Genomic DNA, 18815 nt, shown 5'->3' with positions numbered 1-18815 from the left:
CCCTTGAGGGACTGGTGTCTATGAGGTGGTTGTAGATAAAATATGCTCCTCAACTTCCTACAAGGCGTTCTCCTCCCATTGATATTTATTCATACACTTCTCAATTTCGGGCCTGGGAGTATGAGAATAAGGAATGGTATTCTGCTCCAATCTTAGACTAGAAATTATGTCGAAGGGGTCATGGGACTAAGTGAAACTTAACTGAAAGTTCATCTACTTGAGAAGTGCATCTACCTCAGTGCCTATTGCCCTGCTATTGCATATAAATGGTCCCACTTGTGTTTTGATCTTGAATTGGGCCTTCTTCTTGGTTGAGACAAAATGCAAATCATCCATATTGATCATTTTCCTGATATATTCCAATGAGAAAATTCTCATAGGAACATATTTTGGCAATCTGTATGGTGGCAGCTCACAACCATACACTCTGATTTCTATGTAGTTTTGGTATAAGTACTAGTCTCCTGTTTTAGCTTGATCACTAAGGTGTAAGGTTCTTTGAATCTCATAGCATATCCTAGGTTCCACATTGTTGTTTAGAAGACACGCCACTATATAGATAAATTGATCAATGAAGTCACTGAAGGTGAAATCACTTGAATTCTTCCTCACTAAAGAGGTCCACTATCTAACTGACTGTGCATTACCTTGATCATCCAATTTATACAAGGTTGTTGGAAATTTGTTTGCTTGATGAAAGAAAAACATGTACACTAACACTGAAGAATGTTTAAACATTCCTTCTATTGTGATCTTGAGGAATTTGTCATGGATGTTGTTCAGAAGGAATTGACTAAAATTAAATATTACAGAAGGCTTTTATTCTGTGGAAAAAATGGATAGAAAACTTAAAATAGGTTCATCTGCCCATTGATCTGAGTGGTATCCTAGTATACAAGACACTAATGACACAACTTGTTTAGTTTTTTCAGGAAACATAGAGGCTGGGTATGGTGGATTATTCTTTGGGAGTTGAACATCTTTTGGATATCTTATCTTTCTGAGGGAAGTTCAACTTCTAGTAGAGTTCCATGAGGGAATCTATAGAAAAAGGGCTCAAAGAGTCATTCTGGGGGATTTGTAGCATTTGGTTAATGGACTCTAGGGTTATGGTTAGCAAAATGTCACCATTCTGGGCCACAATGGCTCTCTAGATAGGAATATATCTGAATTGACACCATATGACAAAGTCTGGAAAAGAATGAGTTTGGGGAAACATGAATTGTGGAAAGATGGATTCCCAGAGGTTGATTTCATCACTCTGGTCCAGAAAGGTTTGTTTGAGCCAATTGTACAGTTCAAACAAGTCAAACTCACAATTGGTCTCTGCAATTTTGTAGTGTTGATCTGCTAAGGGTATATGGTCCAAGTCAATTGCAGGAGGGATCATCGAATTTTCATTGGTTTTCTTTGACTTTCCTTTAGGTGTCATTGTTCAAAATAATGAGGAACAGAGAAGAGGTGAGGAATATTTTACCCGGGAAAATTTGAATGTATGATGAAGAGACTAATCGTTGTGATAGGTACATGGTCAAAAATGGCTGACTGGAATCTGCAGGGGTGACCGAGCAATCAAGCAGATGAGGTGGGGGTTTAAATCATGTACCTATTTATCTAATGGACGAGGGGAATAGAAAAGGACTACACTAACAATTTGGGGATTTTTATAGATAATTGGGAGTTTTCCATTACTTTTGGTCCGTTATGGAGTGGATGAGTTTCTAGGTAGTGAACGTTCGGGAGTGGCAGGGAAGTAGAGACGTGGCGGAGGAATGATATGATAGGTGTATATAAACATTGGTGGGAAGATGAGTGGTTTTCGGGGGGGCTAGGCAGTAAGCAGTTTAGAGCGAGGGGGGTGTGAAGTGACGAGCACCCACCATGTATCGTGGGGCCCGCAATTAGGAATACCACTTTTAAAACCCCCCCGACTGATAAATATAGAATGGGCATGGGGGTCCAAACTTAATTCCTCGTTGTTGATTCAGGCAGGGAAGATCTCAAGCACTGATTTGTGCATGCTCAATACTGCAAACCAACAAATCAATTTTTGTCTTATCCGACTTTATAACAAAACCCAAACTTTAGTGCCAAGCGCCTTATTACATATTAATTAATCGTGTTTAAATTACACGATTAACTAATTAAATCAAGATTAATTTACACTAAACATAATTAATTTAATCCTAAGGGCGCATTTTGATTAGCAAGCCCATATTATTTTCCTAAGGTTGCTTCTAACCCTATTCTAATGCATATTTATGCAATTAACCAAGTTTAAACACTTTGGTTAATATTCCTCTAATCTATCTATTTATTTCAACCAAGATTAAGCTTAATGGTTGATTTATTATCTAATCTATGCAACCTTTTTAACTTAGTTTAATCATGATTAAACAGTATGATCAAACTATGCAATTTATTTCTATGTGGCATTTAAACAAGTTGCACACTTTTATTTGAAAAACTTCTAAAGTAATTTTAATGCATTTTTTTATCTTTTTGGTGGCATTTCAACTTGCTCACTTGCATACATTTTTTATGGGTTTTTTTTCATTCTTTCTTTTTTATTATATTTTTTCTTTTTCTCCTATACATTTGTTTGTTCTCTCTCTCTCTCTCTCTCTCTCTCTCTCTCTATATATATATATATATATATATATATATATATATATATATATATATATATATATATAGATATAGATATAGATATAGATATAGATATAGATATAGATATAGATATAGATATAGATATAGATATAGATATATCTATATCTATATCTATCTATATATATATAGATTGTAAATCATTTGTAGAATACAATATTATTTACAATTTTATCAATTGAAAGGAAGTAGACAATCATCAATTGGAACTATGAATTATAGGACCCTAACACATCCGGCAATCCAGCTCAACCAAACATGAGAAACCCATTACACCATGGCTATCCAGAAATGGTAAGGGTAGGCTAAAAACACTGTCACACCTGGTAAAACCCATGCCATGCTAGAGAAGAACCACATGCAATACCATGCATGCCAAATCTAGCAAGGAAAATACACATGCAAGTTGATACCTGCAATGAAGCTCATTTTAGATGCTTGATCCTGCCTTTCCTTGCTTGATCCTTGCTTCCTCTTGCCTTCTTTTCCTTTCTAATCCCATGCATAACCAAAGCAAAAAATTAAGCCAAGAGCTTACACTGACTAAGAGCTTAACATTAAAAAGAAGAAGCTTGCCAGCTAATCCTCAGAAGCCTTTTTATGAATGAGGCCTCTATTTTCTTCATTTCCCATTATTTTCCTTCATTTTCCTCCTCACATGCAAATTGTGACCTTTCACCTCCCTTTTCTCCTAATTTCCATTATTTTCATAAATAAATGTGCTAAAAATGACATTTTGCCTTTCCAAAGCCTTATCCATTGGCTTTGCTAATTTCCCTATCCATAAACAACCAAATCACACCCACTAAGATGTCCCTCCCACCATTCAACTTGGAATACATGTCCCATCATCCGTGGTATTTATATAATTTTACATGGAATTTTCACCAAGGTTGTTACTGAACCCTCCCCCTTGGTGAAACACCGTCCTCAGTATTCAATGACACCTATAACCAACAAGACTACTAAAAACAAAACATACTACCCATGGACCTTTATAACAGAGCTCATTTCATTATTTACAATGAATGACCAGGTCAAAAGCAAAACATCATGGCAACATGACTAGATAACAACCATACCGCATAATAGAGCTTTATAACACAACTCATTACGGTATTTACAATAACCACATATGCACATATGCACATTTTCTAAACCAAAAAATAAAGGATATGATGCCTACATCCGCAACGAGGGAATCCAGAGGCTCACACCTCCACCCTCAAAGTAATACCAGGATTCACCTCCTTCCCAGGAAGTCTAGAATCCATTGTAAAGTCAAAACTGTGTCTAATGTTTAGCACTATAATCATGTGCCACTTGTTCTTTCAACGAACAGTTACTGGCTCATTGTTCCAAGGTTCGCTCACAGTGTTCATATGATTCCATATGGAAATACTAATGTCTAAACCAACATATCCATGACCTTCCCTTCTCTGTTACACAGTCCCTCGAGAAATCCGGTGACCCCTTTCATGCAGTCACTCGCCTTCCAAGTTCCTTGAAATCCCCTATCTCATGCAATCCATCCCTTGGCAAGGTTTCCTCGCATCGGAATATCAAACAAACAAGGCATATACCTACCTCAAAACCAGCATGTCGGCCACAACATTCTCATGGAAATCAATGGACACTATTGGGTACTAGTGTCCCACAATGGCCTTGTTGTTGAAGTTCTTTACCATCATATTGTTGCCTATTTGAATTGTTTTGTTATTGTTGCTAATTCTTGTACTCAATTTCAACCACTCAAACGGGCATGTCCATGAATTCATGTTCTAAGCACATAATTTATATTAGATTTAAATAAATTGAAATAACCTCAAATCATACCTCATTGGTAGTTTTTCAATAAGGTACACTTGCAATCCTTTTTAGTTCTTGTCACGACAAGTCAAACTAACATCATGTATAAAAACACCACATCAGGTAAGCTCAAAACATAACCATCATAGATCAAAATCATAAATCACATGTAACCATCATGAACCAGAATCAATGTAATCATCATAGACCAGAATCATAAATCATATGCATAGTAAAACTAAAATACAATACAGATACTTATCCTTCTGTTGTGGTCACCAACAACCCCCCTTCTTCACTTGACATTAGCAATAACGTCAAGCAAAGAGGGGACCCTAAACGAAAATCCCAAAAAATATTTTTTCTAAAGTTTTTGTATTTCTCTCCCTAAGGCTCAAATCGCATCGTGAAGAAAGGCCGAAGCATAACTCGAGCGTGAAAAACAAATACTGCGAAATTGCGATGCGAAGTTCATCGCATCGCATGCCTCACACGCGCCCCTTAAAAGAAAAACCTTCGAGAAATGCGATCGCCGATATGCGATATCGCAAATCGCAAGCATCACGCTATACAACGTAACCATTAAACGAGAACTTGCGATATTTGCGATTTGTGATCTGCGATGGCAGCGATCTGCGACCTGCGATCTAAAAAGACTTATCACACAATAGACCCATGCATTAAGCACGCGCCTTGAAAGAATTTAATGACCGCATGCTTAAGTATCTAGGAATGATTGCGTTACATTTATCGAAGAGTCAAGTTATGATGAATGTCAGAATTATGCATTCATTAGAGATTAATGCTTCCACGTCAAGTCTTTTCATTTCACTTCCCCTTTGCGTAGACTGCAAGACAAGCAACTGATATAAGTTTATATGCAGGAAACATCTGAGGGAAAGAGGAAAGCGCCAATCAGCAAAGAGAAAATGCCTCCACAAACGGATGCCGCATGCAGCAGAACCGCAGATTCCAGACTATCAGCCAACCAGCACTGACGAAATTAGACTATCCAGGACTCAGAGTCAAAGGCGCACAAAAGCAGCGTATTCAGAAAAGATCCTGAAGCTCAGACTTAGTGAAGCAGAGAAAGAAGCGCATGAGAAGGAGGACGCGTCAGGAAAACCTGGAACAAAGAACGGAAGAAATTCTCGACATGGGGAGTTGCCCATACAGCACGACTCCTAACCCACTCAGTCATTCGTATGACTGGAAACCGAAAATGGCAACAGCAAAATCAGTTCGAGAAGAAACTGGGACACGCTAAGTATACACGCGGCGAATACACCCAGCTAGAGAAAGGTTTTCGAAAATATCTTCTGGTCTGCCGGAAGGAAGTGCCAGCTCCTGCTATTTCCACTTTTATCTCCCGAGCGAAACAAGAAGGTGGCCAGCCGACTCTTCCCAGGAAAGCATTACACTGTTGACAGCACTAAAGAGAATATACAGAAACGGTCAGAAATTAGATTTTAAGTTTAGAAATAAAGTTGCTTTTAGTAAAAGGGCGGTCATTTGAGGCCGATTCCCTAATTTCATGTAATTAAGATTGATTAGTTAGTAGTATTTAACCCTTCTCATGGTTTTTGGAGAAGGGTCCGGAAATCTGTCAAAAAACTTATCCTCAGAACATGCACTTCTGCACCCTTAGAGGAGGTTTTTGATGAATGGATGGATCGAGATTTATTTATGTTTGCATTTTAATATCTGTTACTGATGTTGCACTTCTGTACTCTTAGCAGATGTTAGAACAAGTAGAAATAAATCATTGTTACTTGAAGTTTATTAGTGAAGTTAGTCATAAATGGTACTTTTATCTCTTGGCTAGATTCTGCTAGTATTCCTAAAGTGATATGTGGTTGAGTTCTTTGTATGTTATTGCATGAATGTCTGCATTACCATTTGGCACTTCTGTACGGTGGGGTCATTTATTTATGTTTAACATATAGAAAACTGATTATGCGATATGCTGTTCACAACTACTCTGCCTAACTTCTTATGCAGAATGGTTTATCTTTATTGATTTATATTCTGATATCAGTTGAATGATCTTTATTACCGACTGCTGTTAGAAATCTTTCTAGATCGCATAACAAAAGAAAAACACCCCGGGTTAGCGTAGATTAGATGTATTTTTCTTCATTAGATTACATTAGCATAGAGTTAATTTAGCAGTTAGAATTAAAACTAGTTTAGAAGAACCCCCCTAGATTAATACCATCAGACTCTACGCACACACACACACCCATCACATTGGGAAACTGGTCCCATTACCCCCAGTCGGACCCGCTACTCCAAACGGGCAAGGAGCCGCCAACCAGGTTCCGGACCGGGTGGGTATCCCCCTTGTTATTGACCCGACCTCGGGGCCCTCAACATTTATGGCGCTAGAAGGAGGGCCACGGCTATGAATGGCACATAATTCAAAATCCAAATACCATTCTAAGAGCAAATCACCCTCACCAACTTCCCCGACTTCCCCAATACGACTAAACTCGGAACTGGAAGTCGCTCGGACATCCACTGCTGCTATACATCCCGATACATCAGAACAACTTATTGTCGATCCCCCTGAAGTTCAAACCTTGATCCGTAAACTCCAGGGATTCTCTATTTTTAACCAGAAATCTGATAAATCTAAAGGCAGCTTGACTTCGCAATACAACCCTGCTCATCCCCTGACCCGATTGAAGAGTGAAAAGTTTGGCATTCAGCCAACTGAAATCCCTCTCCCCACCAGGAAAAGAGCAAGGAAAGCATTTCAAGAGTCTGACAGAGAGACTCTTTCATCCACCTCATCCATTTCAACTCCCTCTCCGCGAAGTCAACCACCCACATCTCCACCTCAAATCACTCATCCATCTTCCGCAACCCTTCCTCCACAATCGTCAAAGATCATAACATCTCTATCTTCTCAACCTCAAAGATCATCTTCTACACTTTTATTAACCAGCAACTCAGCGATGGAACAATCTCCATGGAACAACCCTGGGGCGGTTTTAATGCCTCCACCCCTGAGTCCAATACCTGCCCATCCCGAGAAGTGGTTACCAAAGTTCAATCCAGAAACTGGAATGCTAGCTGAAGAACATATCAATAATTTCATGCTTTCTGTTAATCTCAACGGAGTTACCAACGAAGACGTCGTGGTCCGACTCTTCCCCTATACGATGCAAGGGACGGCCGGGTCATGGTACTTTTCGCTACCCTCCGGATCTATCACCAGCTGGGATATTTTTCAAAATCAATTTCTCACCAAATTCGGCGATGATAGATCGACAGCGACACTGATCAACGATCTGTCCAATCTTAAAGCTGAGGCTCGGGAACCCATTAAAGATTTTAACTTACGGTTCAACAAGATCCTCAATAAAATCCCCACTGCTTCCCAACCCAGCGAGGAAGTAAGATGCGAATGGTACATCACGGCCTTACCTTCAAACTTGGCCATCTTCGTAGATAGGGCAAGCAAGACAACCTTAGTCGAAAACTTGGCTGAGGCATTGGCAGTCGAAAGACGCGTAGTAGCCCTAGAAAAGAGATCTACAATCGAAGAGTGTAAATCTAAGAAAATCTCTTTCAAAGAAGAAACTAAGAAGAAGCAAACGAAGGATCCTTTCGACATGGAAGGATTACAAAAGGTATTAAAGGACATGTCAATTGAGATGATTGATATCAGGAAACAAGTAGCAGAATCGTCCCCAAGAAAGCCTTTTAGGAGTTTTAAGAGAAATCCTCCTATGGAGACGAAGCCACCCAGCGTGGTCTCTAACGTGGAATCTGAAGAAGAAGAAGAAGAGAACACCATTGAAACGCATACCGACGATGAAGAAGTGGTGGAACTGCAAGGAATGTGGGATTTCATCCTCCCACAAGAGGAAGATCAAGAAGCACTTCCGGTTAGCACAAGAAGCAGAAATCAACTTGATCCTCCCCGGACTACCCCAAAACAGAAGGGCGCAAGCCCTCCAGCAAAATAAAAGGTCGCAACAAAGAAGACAACCCCTAAAGCGACCTCATTTAGCCCAGTCCAATCAGAGCAATCGCCTCCATCAAAGACACTAATAGTGTCGGATGAAATGGAGTATAACATCATCGACGACATGAAGAAGACTAGGGCTAATATCACCCTGTACGAGCTGAGCAAATTGAAACACCAACAGAAGATCATGATGAAAGAGTTACACGCCGTACCTACTGCGCCTCTACCTACAGCTATAGCTTCCCATAATATAGGAAGACCCCCAATCAACGCGATCAATAAAATCGATCCAAAGGACATCGCTTTGATTGGAGGGAGGTCTAGATCTCACACTCCCCCTTTCCTCCTCACTTACGAGATCTTTAACAGAAACGTGCATAACTGCTTGGTTGATTCTGGTGCTTCAACCAATATTCTACCCAAGTCAATATGTGCCAAACTTAATGTTCAACCGCAAAAATCCGCAGTGCGCATAGTTCAACTTGATCGATCACAAGTCGAAGTGATAGGCGAACTTAATCAAGTGAACATAAGACTATCGTCCAACCCCAAGGTATGCCAGGTCATCGATATTCTAGTTGCTGACATCCCTGAATTTTATGGTCTAATTCTTAGCAGGGATTGGTCCGAGAAGCTCCACGGATATTTTTCGACTGACTGGTCGCACATGTGGTTACCCTTCAACGGGAAGCCAAATCAAATAAAGGTTGAACGAGAACTGCACCAAAAGTACATAGTGACGGATCTGGAGGGAGAGAACGAAGCCATAGCATACAACAGCAGCATCATAGGCAACTATTCGGTAGACTCTTTCCTTGGAAATTTCAATGCTCACGTATCACCATATTTAGAAAATTCAGTCGTGTCCCAAGTAGAAAACTTTTCCCAGACTGATGATTCAAATGTGTTAGTTTCTTAGATAACCCTGTAAATACTTCTTTATTTTGGAAATTATATTTTGATGGATCTAAGTCCAACGAGGGAGCGGGAGCAGGATGCGTCTTGATTAGCCCAGATGGAAATAAGACCATGCTCACATGCAGACTGGAGTTCGATTGCACGAACAACACAGCGGAATACGAAGCCTTGGTGCAAGGCCTATACAAAGCAATCGGCTCCAACGTCAAATATCTTCAAGTCTTTGGAGATTCCGAGATCGTCGTCAAACAGGTACGTAACACCATACATTGCCTGTCTAGTCATTTAAAGCACTACCAATCTTTAGTGCAAGATCTCACTGCGCATTTTACAGCATTCAATATTTCATCAATCCCAAGACTTCACAATGCAAGCGCAGACCTGCTAGAAAACGTAGCCTCCAGACTCATTCCCTCCGAAGACTTTAGTCCAGATAGGTTTTCGATAGAATTAATTTTTAAACCGTCTATCCCTGACAACATCACCAACTGGAGAGTATTCAACGACGACCCAGACATCGTAAGTTTCCTTACCTCTGAAGGATCCTACTCAAACCAGATAATCGACAAGGACTGTCATGACCACCAAATACAACAAAATGGCACTGATAACGCTATACCCAAATCAGTGGTCAAATTAGAAGATTTGTATGACTTAAAAAGTCGGTTCAAAAGGTCAGCTAACGCCAAACTTTACAGTTCAACTCTGAACTACGAATCAATGAACTTAGGAACCGATGAGAAACCCCAAAACGTCAATCTAGGCCAAGGCCTAGCTCCTGAAGAAAAATCAGCATACATCCGTCTTCTACGACAGTACAAGAACATCTTTGCCTGGAACTACGATGAGCTGAAAACTTATAACACTTCTATCATTCAGCACACTATCCCTATGATCGACAACGAGAAACCCGTCCAACAGAAGCTCAGAAAAATCCACCCCAACCTAGAAAACCAGATAAAAACTGAGCTGAATAAGTTGTTGAGAGCCAGAATAATTTTCCCGGTCAGACATTCCAAATGGGTATCCAATATGGTACCTGTTAGGAAGAAAAACGGAGATATTAGAATCTGCATCGACTTCCGGAATCTCAACAAAGCCTGTCAGAAGGACAATTTTCCCCTCCCACCTATGGAGCAAATATTACAGGCTGTAGCAGGCTCAGAATTGATGTCTTTCCTGGATGGATTTTCAGGATATAATCAAGTACTGGTACACCCAGACGATCAGCTAAAAACCACCTTCCGAACTAAATGGGGTACCTACGCGTATCGAAAGATGTCGTTCGGTCTGATCAACGCCGGCGCTACTTTTGAAAGAGCTATGGATATTGCGTTCAAAGGGTTAGTCAATAAATCAGTAGTGATTTACCTGGATGATATAACTGTGTACTCCAAAAGACGAAGCGACCATCTCAAAGATTTGAAGCAAATCTTTCAAAGATGTTTAAGGTATGGAATCTCGCTTAACCCGAAGAAATCTTTTTTCGCGTTGAGTGAAGGAAAATTGCTAGGTTTCATAGTGTCCAAATCGGGCATTCACATCGAACCTGCCAGAATCAAAGAAATTTCCGAGATATCCATGCCCCATAACAAAAAGACCATGCAATCTTTCCTAGGACAGATCAATTTTGTGAAAAGATTTGTCCCAGATTTTTCACGTATTATTTCTCCTTTACAAAAAATGATAAAAAAGAATTCAAACTTTAAATGGGGTCTAGACGAGCACGAAGCATTTAACTTAATCAAACAAGCCATCATCGACGCTCCATCCCTAGCAACCCCAAATTTTTCAGAACCATTTGTCTTATACACGTTCGCCTCAGAACATTCTTATGCTGCGATCTTGACCCAGGCAAACAAAGAAAAGGCAGAAGCCCCAATCGCATTCTTTAGCTCAAACTTACAAGGTGCTGAGCTGAAATATTCGGACGTAGAGAAACAGGCATATGCCGTCTTTAAAGCAGTCAAATATTTCAGACCCTTCTTGCTAAAAGCCCATACCAAGGTCATAGTACCATTCCCGGCGGTAAGAAACCTCCTGATTCAGAAAGACGTGGGCGAAAAGAGAGCGAATTGGATCACCGCCTTGCAAGAATACGACCTGGAAATCAAGCCGGCACACATCGTAAGAGGCCAAGGCTTCTGCAAGATGTTAGCTGGAGCATCGCAAATCCCCGAAGAATCGCCTGAAGAGGTACACGCGTATGAGGTAAGCCTAAACGACGCAGAATCATTTTATGCCAACATCATTTATTTCCTAAAGAACGGATATGCTCCATTTCACCTGGATCACATCAAAAAGAGAGCCCTGAGGTTAAAAGCTAAACAATACCAGCTCGTAAATGATGTCTTATTTAAAAGAAACTATGATTCTGTGCTTCTTAGATGTCTTGAGAAAACTGAAGCTGAAAAGGTTTTGCAGGAACTCCATGATGGGCCAGCAGGTGGACACTATGCTGGAGAAGCCACCGCACACAAAATCTTACGTGCAGGATACTACTGGCCCACGTTGTTCAAAGACTTGTACAATCACGTGAGAAAATGCCAAGTCTGCCAAACTGCTGCAGGAAAACAAAAGAAGTCATCCATGCCACTGCAGCCGGTTAACATCGAACAGCCGTTCAGCCAATGGGGCCTGGACATAATAGGTGAGATCGTTCCTCACTCCTCTAAACAGCATAGGTATATCCTCACTGCAACCGACTATTTTACTAAATGGGTAGAGGCGGTTCCTCTCAAGACAGCTAATTCTGAAAACATTGTTGAATTCATAGATCAGTTTATCATTACTAGGTTTGGATTGCCAACGGCCTTAATATTTGATAACGCTTCATATTTTTCTGGAAATACCATGACTGAGTTCGCACTCAAAAGAGGGTTCAAACTGAAGTATTCTGCCAACTACTATCCGCAAGGTAATGGGTTGGCTGAATCAACGAACAAGAACCTGATCAGGATTATCAAAAAGACAGTTGACCAAAACCAAAAGAATTGGCACAAAGCGTTGGTAAACGCCTTATGGGCAGACAGAATTACCAAGAAAGCCTCTATCGGGACTTCTCCCTTTAATTTGGTTTACAAGAGAGAAGCAGTTCTTCCTACTCACTTACTCATTCCCTCTTTGTCCTTAGTACAATACATCGATGAAGTACCTACTTCTCCCTTACAACTAAGGCAAATGGAGGTAATCAAGTTAGAAGAACGACGAGAACAGGCCAAGAAAACCCATGCTCACCACCAAGCGCTGATAAAATCCTCTTTTGACTCGAACATAAAGACCAGAAAAAACTTCCAGATGGGTGATTTAGTTTTGAAGTGGGATAAGGCTCACGAAGAAAAGGGCAAACATACAAAATTCCAAAAGCTATGGCTTGGTCCTTTTCAAATCGTAGAAGTCATAGGCCCGTCGACTTTTATGTTGCAGGACTTGACAGGCAGGAGAGATTCTCTGCCTGTAAACGGACAAATCCTCAAAATGTATTTCCCATAGAAGGTCATCCTTCTGTTTTTGTAAGATAGTTTTAAATTTTCATGTTAGTTTTCATTTTTTTACAGATAGGGCTGGTTGTGAACGATCATAAATAGTATTCATGAAGAAACATACCATTTCTGTATCAGATTTTGATTTCACTTGTATAAATAGCAAAACTTTTCGAAAAATCTGACTTTTATTATTGACAAATAGAGTTAACTTTAACCTGAATATGATGTTAGTTTCAAACTTCACAAAGAAGCCTGGGATGAGAGTAACTTTTGGCAAAAAATTGTTTTATGCCAATGCTATGAAAGGTATCATCGATAGCAAAATAGGTATTCTCTGCAAAACTGCTGTTCTTAAAACTCTATTATTGTCGTCCAGAGCTTTCTTAAGGAAAAACAATGACTTCCTCCCTGCTAAGGAGAATCGCAGCATCCAGAGAGACAATCCAAGAAAACACTATATCTCAAAGAATAAGAGGTCTCATCACGAGCCGGCTTATCATGATCACAGATATTATAACTTGCTGACTTTACCACTACTGTCTACCAAAACAGGGCAACGACTCAAGATTGTGCAATCGAAAGACAAGGGGTCTCATCACGAGCCAGCTTGTTCAGCAAAAGTGTAAATCAAGTGAATGACTGTGTCATAATTTGGCCACCAAACCAAGACATTGTTCTTTAGAGAATAAAAAATCAAAAAAGAAAGAAAAAGTGTCAAAAGGATTTTTCTCTGGAATGTTGTAAATAACCTCAAGCAGGAAAAAGCATCATTGTTGGATAACATGGTAACCCTGTCGAGGCTATGGACGCTTGCGGGCAGCAGAGGCTCTACCTACGACAAATGAGCATACTTTACAAAGCCAGTACGCAGAGAAGACCTTATTTTGTCTTTGAGGAGACTGAGTAATGACTAGGTATGAATACAAAAAATAACCCAGGGGAAACAAACAATCAGAATGAAATAAGAAGTTGTGACGAAGCATCATTGATAGGATAAAAGGTAATACTCTATCTGTCCATAACAAAATTTAGGCATAAGAAAACTTTTCTGTTTTGGAAGTGAAAATGCAATAGAACAAGCAGAGATAACTAGTTCTTCACAGTGAATCGCCATTGTTGTGGTCACCAACAACCCCCCTTCTTCACTTGACATTAGAAATAACGTCAAGCAAAGAGGGGACCCTGAACGAAAATCCCAAAAAATATTTTTTCTAAAGTTTTTGTATTTCTCTCCCTAAGGCTCAAATCGCATCGCGAAGAAAGGCCGAAGCATAACTCGAGCGCGAAAAACAAATACTGCGAAATTGCGATGCGAAGTTCATCGCATCGCATGCCTCACACGCGCCCCTTAAAAGAAAAACCTTCGAGCAATGCGATCGCCGATATGCGATATCGCAAATCGCAAGCATCACGCTATACGACGTAACCATTAAACGAGAACTTGCGATATTTGCGATTTGCGATCTGCGATGGCAGCGATCTGCGATCTGCGACCTGCGATCTAAAAAGACTTATCACACGATAGACCCATGCATTAAGCGCGCGCCTTGAAAGAATTTAATGACCGCATGCTTAAGTATCTAGGAATGATTGCGTTACATTTATCGAAGAGTCAAGTTATGATGAATGTCAGAATTATGCATTCATTAGAGATTAATGCTTCCACGTCAAGTCTTTTCATTTCACTTCCCCTTTGCGTAGACTGCAAGACACGCAACTGATATAAGTTTATATGCAGGAAACATCTGAGGGAAAGAGGAAAGCGCCAATCAGCAAAGAGAAAATGCCTCCGCAAACGGATGCCGCATGCAGCAGAACCGCGGATTCCAGACTATCAGCCAACCGGCACTGACGAAATTAGACTATCCAGGACTCAGAGTCAAAGGCGCACAAAAGCAGCGTATTCAGAAAAGATCCTGAAGCTCAGACTTAGTGAAGCAGAGAAAGAAGCGCATGAGAAGGAGGACGCGTCAGGAAAACCTGGAACAAAGAACGGAAGAAATTCTCGACACAGGGAGTTGCCCATACAGCACGACTCCTAACCCACTCAGTCATTCGCACGACCGGAAACCGAAAACGGCAACAGCAAAATCAGTTCGAGAAGAAACTGGGACACGCTAAGTATACACGCGGCGAATACACCCAGCTAGAGAAAGGTTTTCGAAAATATCTTCTGGTCTGCCGGAAGGAAGTGCCAGCTCCTGCTATTTCCACTTTTATCTCCCGAGCGAAACAAGAAGGCGGCCAGCCGACTCTTCCCAGGAAAGCATTACACTGTTGACAGCACTAAAGAGAATATACAGAAACGGTCAGAAATTAGATTTTAAGTTTAGAAATAAAGTTGCTTTTAGTAAAAGGGCGGTCATTTGAGGCCGATTCCCTAATTTCATGTAATTAAGATTGATTAGTTAGTAGTATTTAACCCTTCTCATGGTTTTTGGAGAAGGGTCCGGAAATCTGTCAAAAAACTTATCCTCAGAACATACACTTCTGCACCCTCAGAGGAGGTTTTTGATGAATGGATGGATCGAGATTTATTTATGTTTGCATTTTAATATCTGTTACTGATGTTGCACTTCTGTACTCTTAGCAGATGTTAGAACAAGTAGAAATAAATCATTGTTACTTGAAGTTTATTAGTGAAGTTAGTCATAAATGGTACTTTATCTCTTGGCTAGATTCTGCTAGTATTCCTAAAGTGATATGTGGTTGAGTTCTTTGTATGTTATTGCATGAATGTCTGCATTACCATTTGGCACTTCTGTACGGTGGGGTCATTTATTTATGTTTAACATATAGAAAACTGATTATGCGATATGTTGTTCACAACTACTCTGCCTAACTTCTTATGCAGAATGGTTTATCTTTATTGATTTATATTCTGATATCAGTTGAATGATCTTTATTACCGACTGCTGTTAGAAATCTTTCTAGATCGCATAACAAAAGAAAAACACCCCGGGTTAGCATAGATTAGATGTATTTTTCTTCATTAGATTACATTAGCATAGAGTTAATTTAGAAGTTAGAATTAAAACTAGTTTAGAAGAACCCCCTAGATTAATACCATCAGACTCTACGCACACACACACACCCATCACATTGGGAAACTGGTCCCATTACCCCCAGTCGGACCCGCTACTCCAAACGGGCAAGGAGCCGCCAACCAGGTTCCGGACCGGGTGGGTATCCCCCTTGTTGTTGACCCGACCTCGGGGCCCTCAACACCTTCATCGATCCTTACTTCTACCTTTGTTCTTTGTACACACACTAAATTGGTTGCCACACCCAGCAAACACCCAGTGCCTTCTCCTCCACCAAGTGCACATACACATAGTGTGCATCACACACATAAAACCACACACGCCATACAACACCATGCAATGCATGCAACTATAACTGACATACAACACATACACCTACACCCAATGTACAACACAACACAATACATATGCCTACATCCGGTGTATAACACAATACATGCACCTACACCTAATGTACAACATAACACAAATACATATCTAGAGTGCACCACAATGAATGCATATGTCACGATACCATGACTACACAATGCAAATACATAGTACCACATGCCCGCAACACAGCATGTATGACATGTACTCAATCCCACATATACACTAGTGCCACATGTACCAAGCACCACTTGCACAACATCACATGTACACAACACCACCTGCACAACGTGTACACAACACCATATGTACACTGCACCATTGTACAATGTGTACACTATACCACATGTACATAGTACCATATGCACGACATGTACGCGACACCACATGTACACAATGCCACATGCAAGACATCTACACAACACCACCTGCACACAACACCACCTGCACACAACACCACATGCACACAAGACCACTTGTACAATCATGCACACCACACATATGTACATAGCACCACATGTACAACATGCACACAACACCACTTGTACATAGCACTACATTTCCAACATGTACATAGCATCATCTGTACACAAAATTTCATATCCAACATGTGCACAAAACCATATGCACGCAACATTGCATATCCATCATGCACACATACAATATGTACACAATACCGCATATCCAACATGTACATAGCACCATCTATACTCAACACTTAATATGCAACATTCATACAACACTATCTATGCTACACCATGTACATAGCATTACATAATTAACATGTACACACACCAAATATACACCACACCGCATGCACACAACATCATAGGTGCAAAAAGTACAACATATATGACATATGAACAACAGTCGTACCACACATCCAAAACCACATTGACTCTTTACCAAGAAACCTTGCTTCTAGTGTCGTATCCATGCTTGTCTGAACATGTCGTAGACCCTACTGCTTTCACTTTGCTAATGTATCCCTTGATATAACCTGTCCATAACATAAGCATAGGCATAATACAAGCATACAATATAAATTCATATTCACATTATACTTACCTCATATGTTGCTCATGACTACTCTTTCCACTTGATTCCTCCTAGACCAGGAACTTCTTCATGCCATTCTCCTGCATAAGCAGTCATTTCTCCATGAGAACGATACCTAATGACCTGTCATATAGTGACATAGATACATGTACACATACATACATCCTAAAATAATAATGATCTCACCAGTCAACGTCATACATACATACATATGTACATATAAACATTAGCATAAAATAATCATGATTCATGATCACCCTGTCAAACATGACATACACACACGCCTACATGTATACATATATAAACATCGTCATAATCATGATCACAACATATATTATAAGGTCAATGTTAAGAGAACTTCCTTTATTCATGCAACACATGCGCAATATTGAGAACAACAGACCCAACATAGCCAAGGCATCTGACACCTCAAATCGATTTACTTTACCTTTTCTTGATTTCCTTTCCCATGACTCTTATGTCATCGTCCATTTACCACAATGGACCCAACCAGTCCAACTGACTGTCATAGTCTTACCTTCTTATGTACTTAATCATGCACATAGCCTCACCTGAGTCTTACATTACATGTTGGGTACCACACAACTCTCCCTAAGCTCCACTAACTTTCCTCTTTCCGAACCAATTCCCAAGACTCTCAAAACAATAAAGGAAAGACTGAGAAGAAAACAAGAATGAAAACATGGAAAACCAACAACAGTATGACACCACAAACAAAGTGGCATGATCATACAATAGACCTAAAAAAATTGTAAATCAAGCATAAGCAAATCATAAAAACCAAAATCACAAGACTAAAAACACACACCATGACTCAATCCCCATGGCTCCCACAGAAACTCAACCAAATCCTTCTTCAAGATTTCATGGAAACCTCTCTTTTCCATGCAGTCCCTGTTGGCTTGTTGGGGCTTGACCCAGGTTCAGAGGTGATTTAGCAAACAAATCCCGGTACTACTAGCCCTTTTGGCAACATTCCGCGGAGTGCAGACTGAGGTCTCACCCGAAGTAGTATGGGAGGGTTCCAGAACCAGGTTTCCGCACCTTGGAGATGTCTGATGAGTTCAAGTGGTTCATGGTTCGACCCTGCACGCACGTCGCTACGTGCACTTTTCTGTACCTCGCAGCCTAAGATGTTGCCTTCACACAACCCTACTCGGGGATTGAATGTTGTTATTACCCAAGTCCTTACTAGTATGCCAATGTTAGTTGATTATTTTAGCCTGCTTGTGTGCTTTAAGTTATACTTAACAACATAAATTATTCATACAGGTGCGCACAGTAAATAAATAATATATTTGCAATTTATATCAAACATGCATTAACCCAAGAACAGATACATAGAATTATGATAAAACTTCTCTTTATTATTTCTTCCTCAGTTACAGACTTGACTCCACCCTGCGCACTCAGCTGCAGACTACTAGGCCTCTGCACACTCAACTGTAGAGCCTTCTCCTACCC

This window comes from Pinus tabuliformis, chromosome X, assembly GCF_031772625.1.
Source record: "Pinus tabuliformis cultivar Carrire ecotype Pingquan chromosome X, CPIR1, whole genome shotgun sequence".
Classification (NCBI taxonomy): Eukaryota; Viridiplantae; Streptophyta; class Pinopsida; order Pinales; family Pinaceae; genus Pinus; species Pinus tabuliformis.
The sequence above is the reverse complement of the archived record's forward strand: the minus strand, read 5'-3'. Positions refer to the sequence as shown.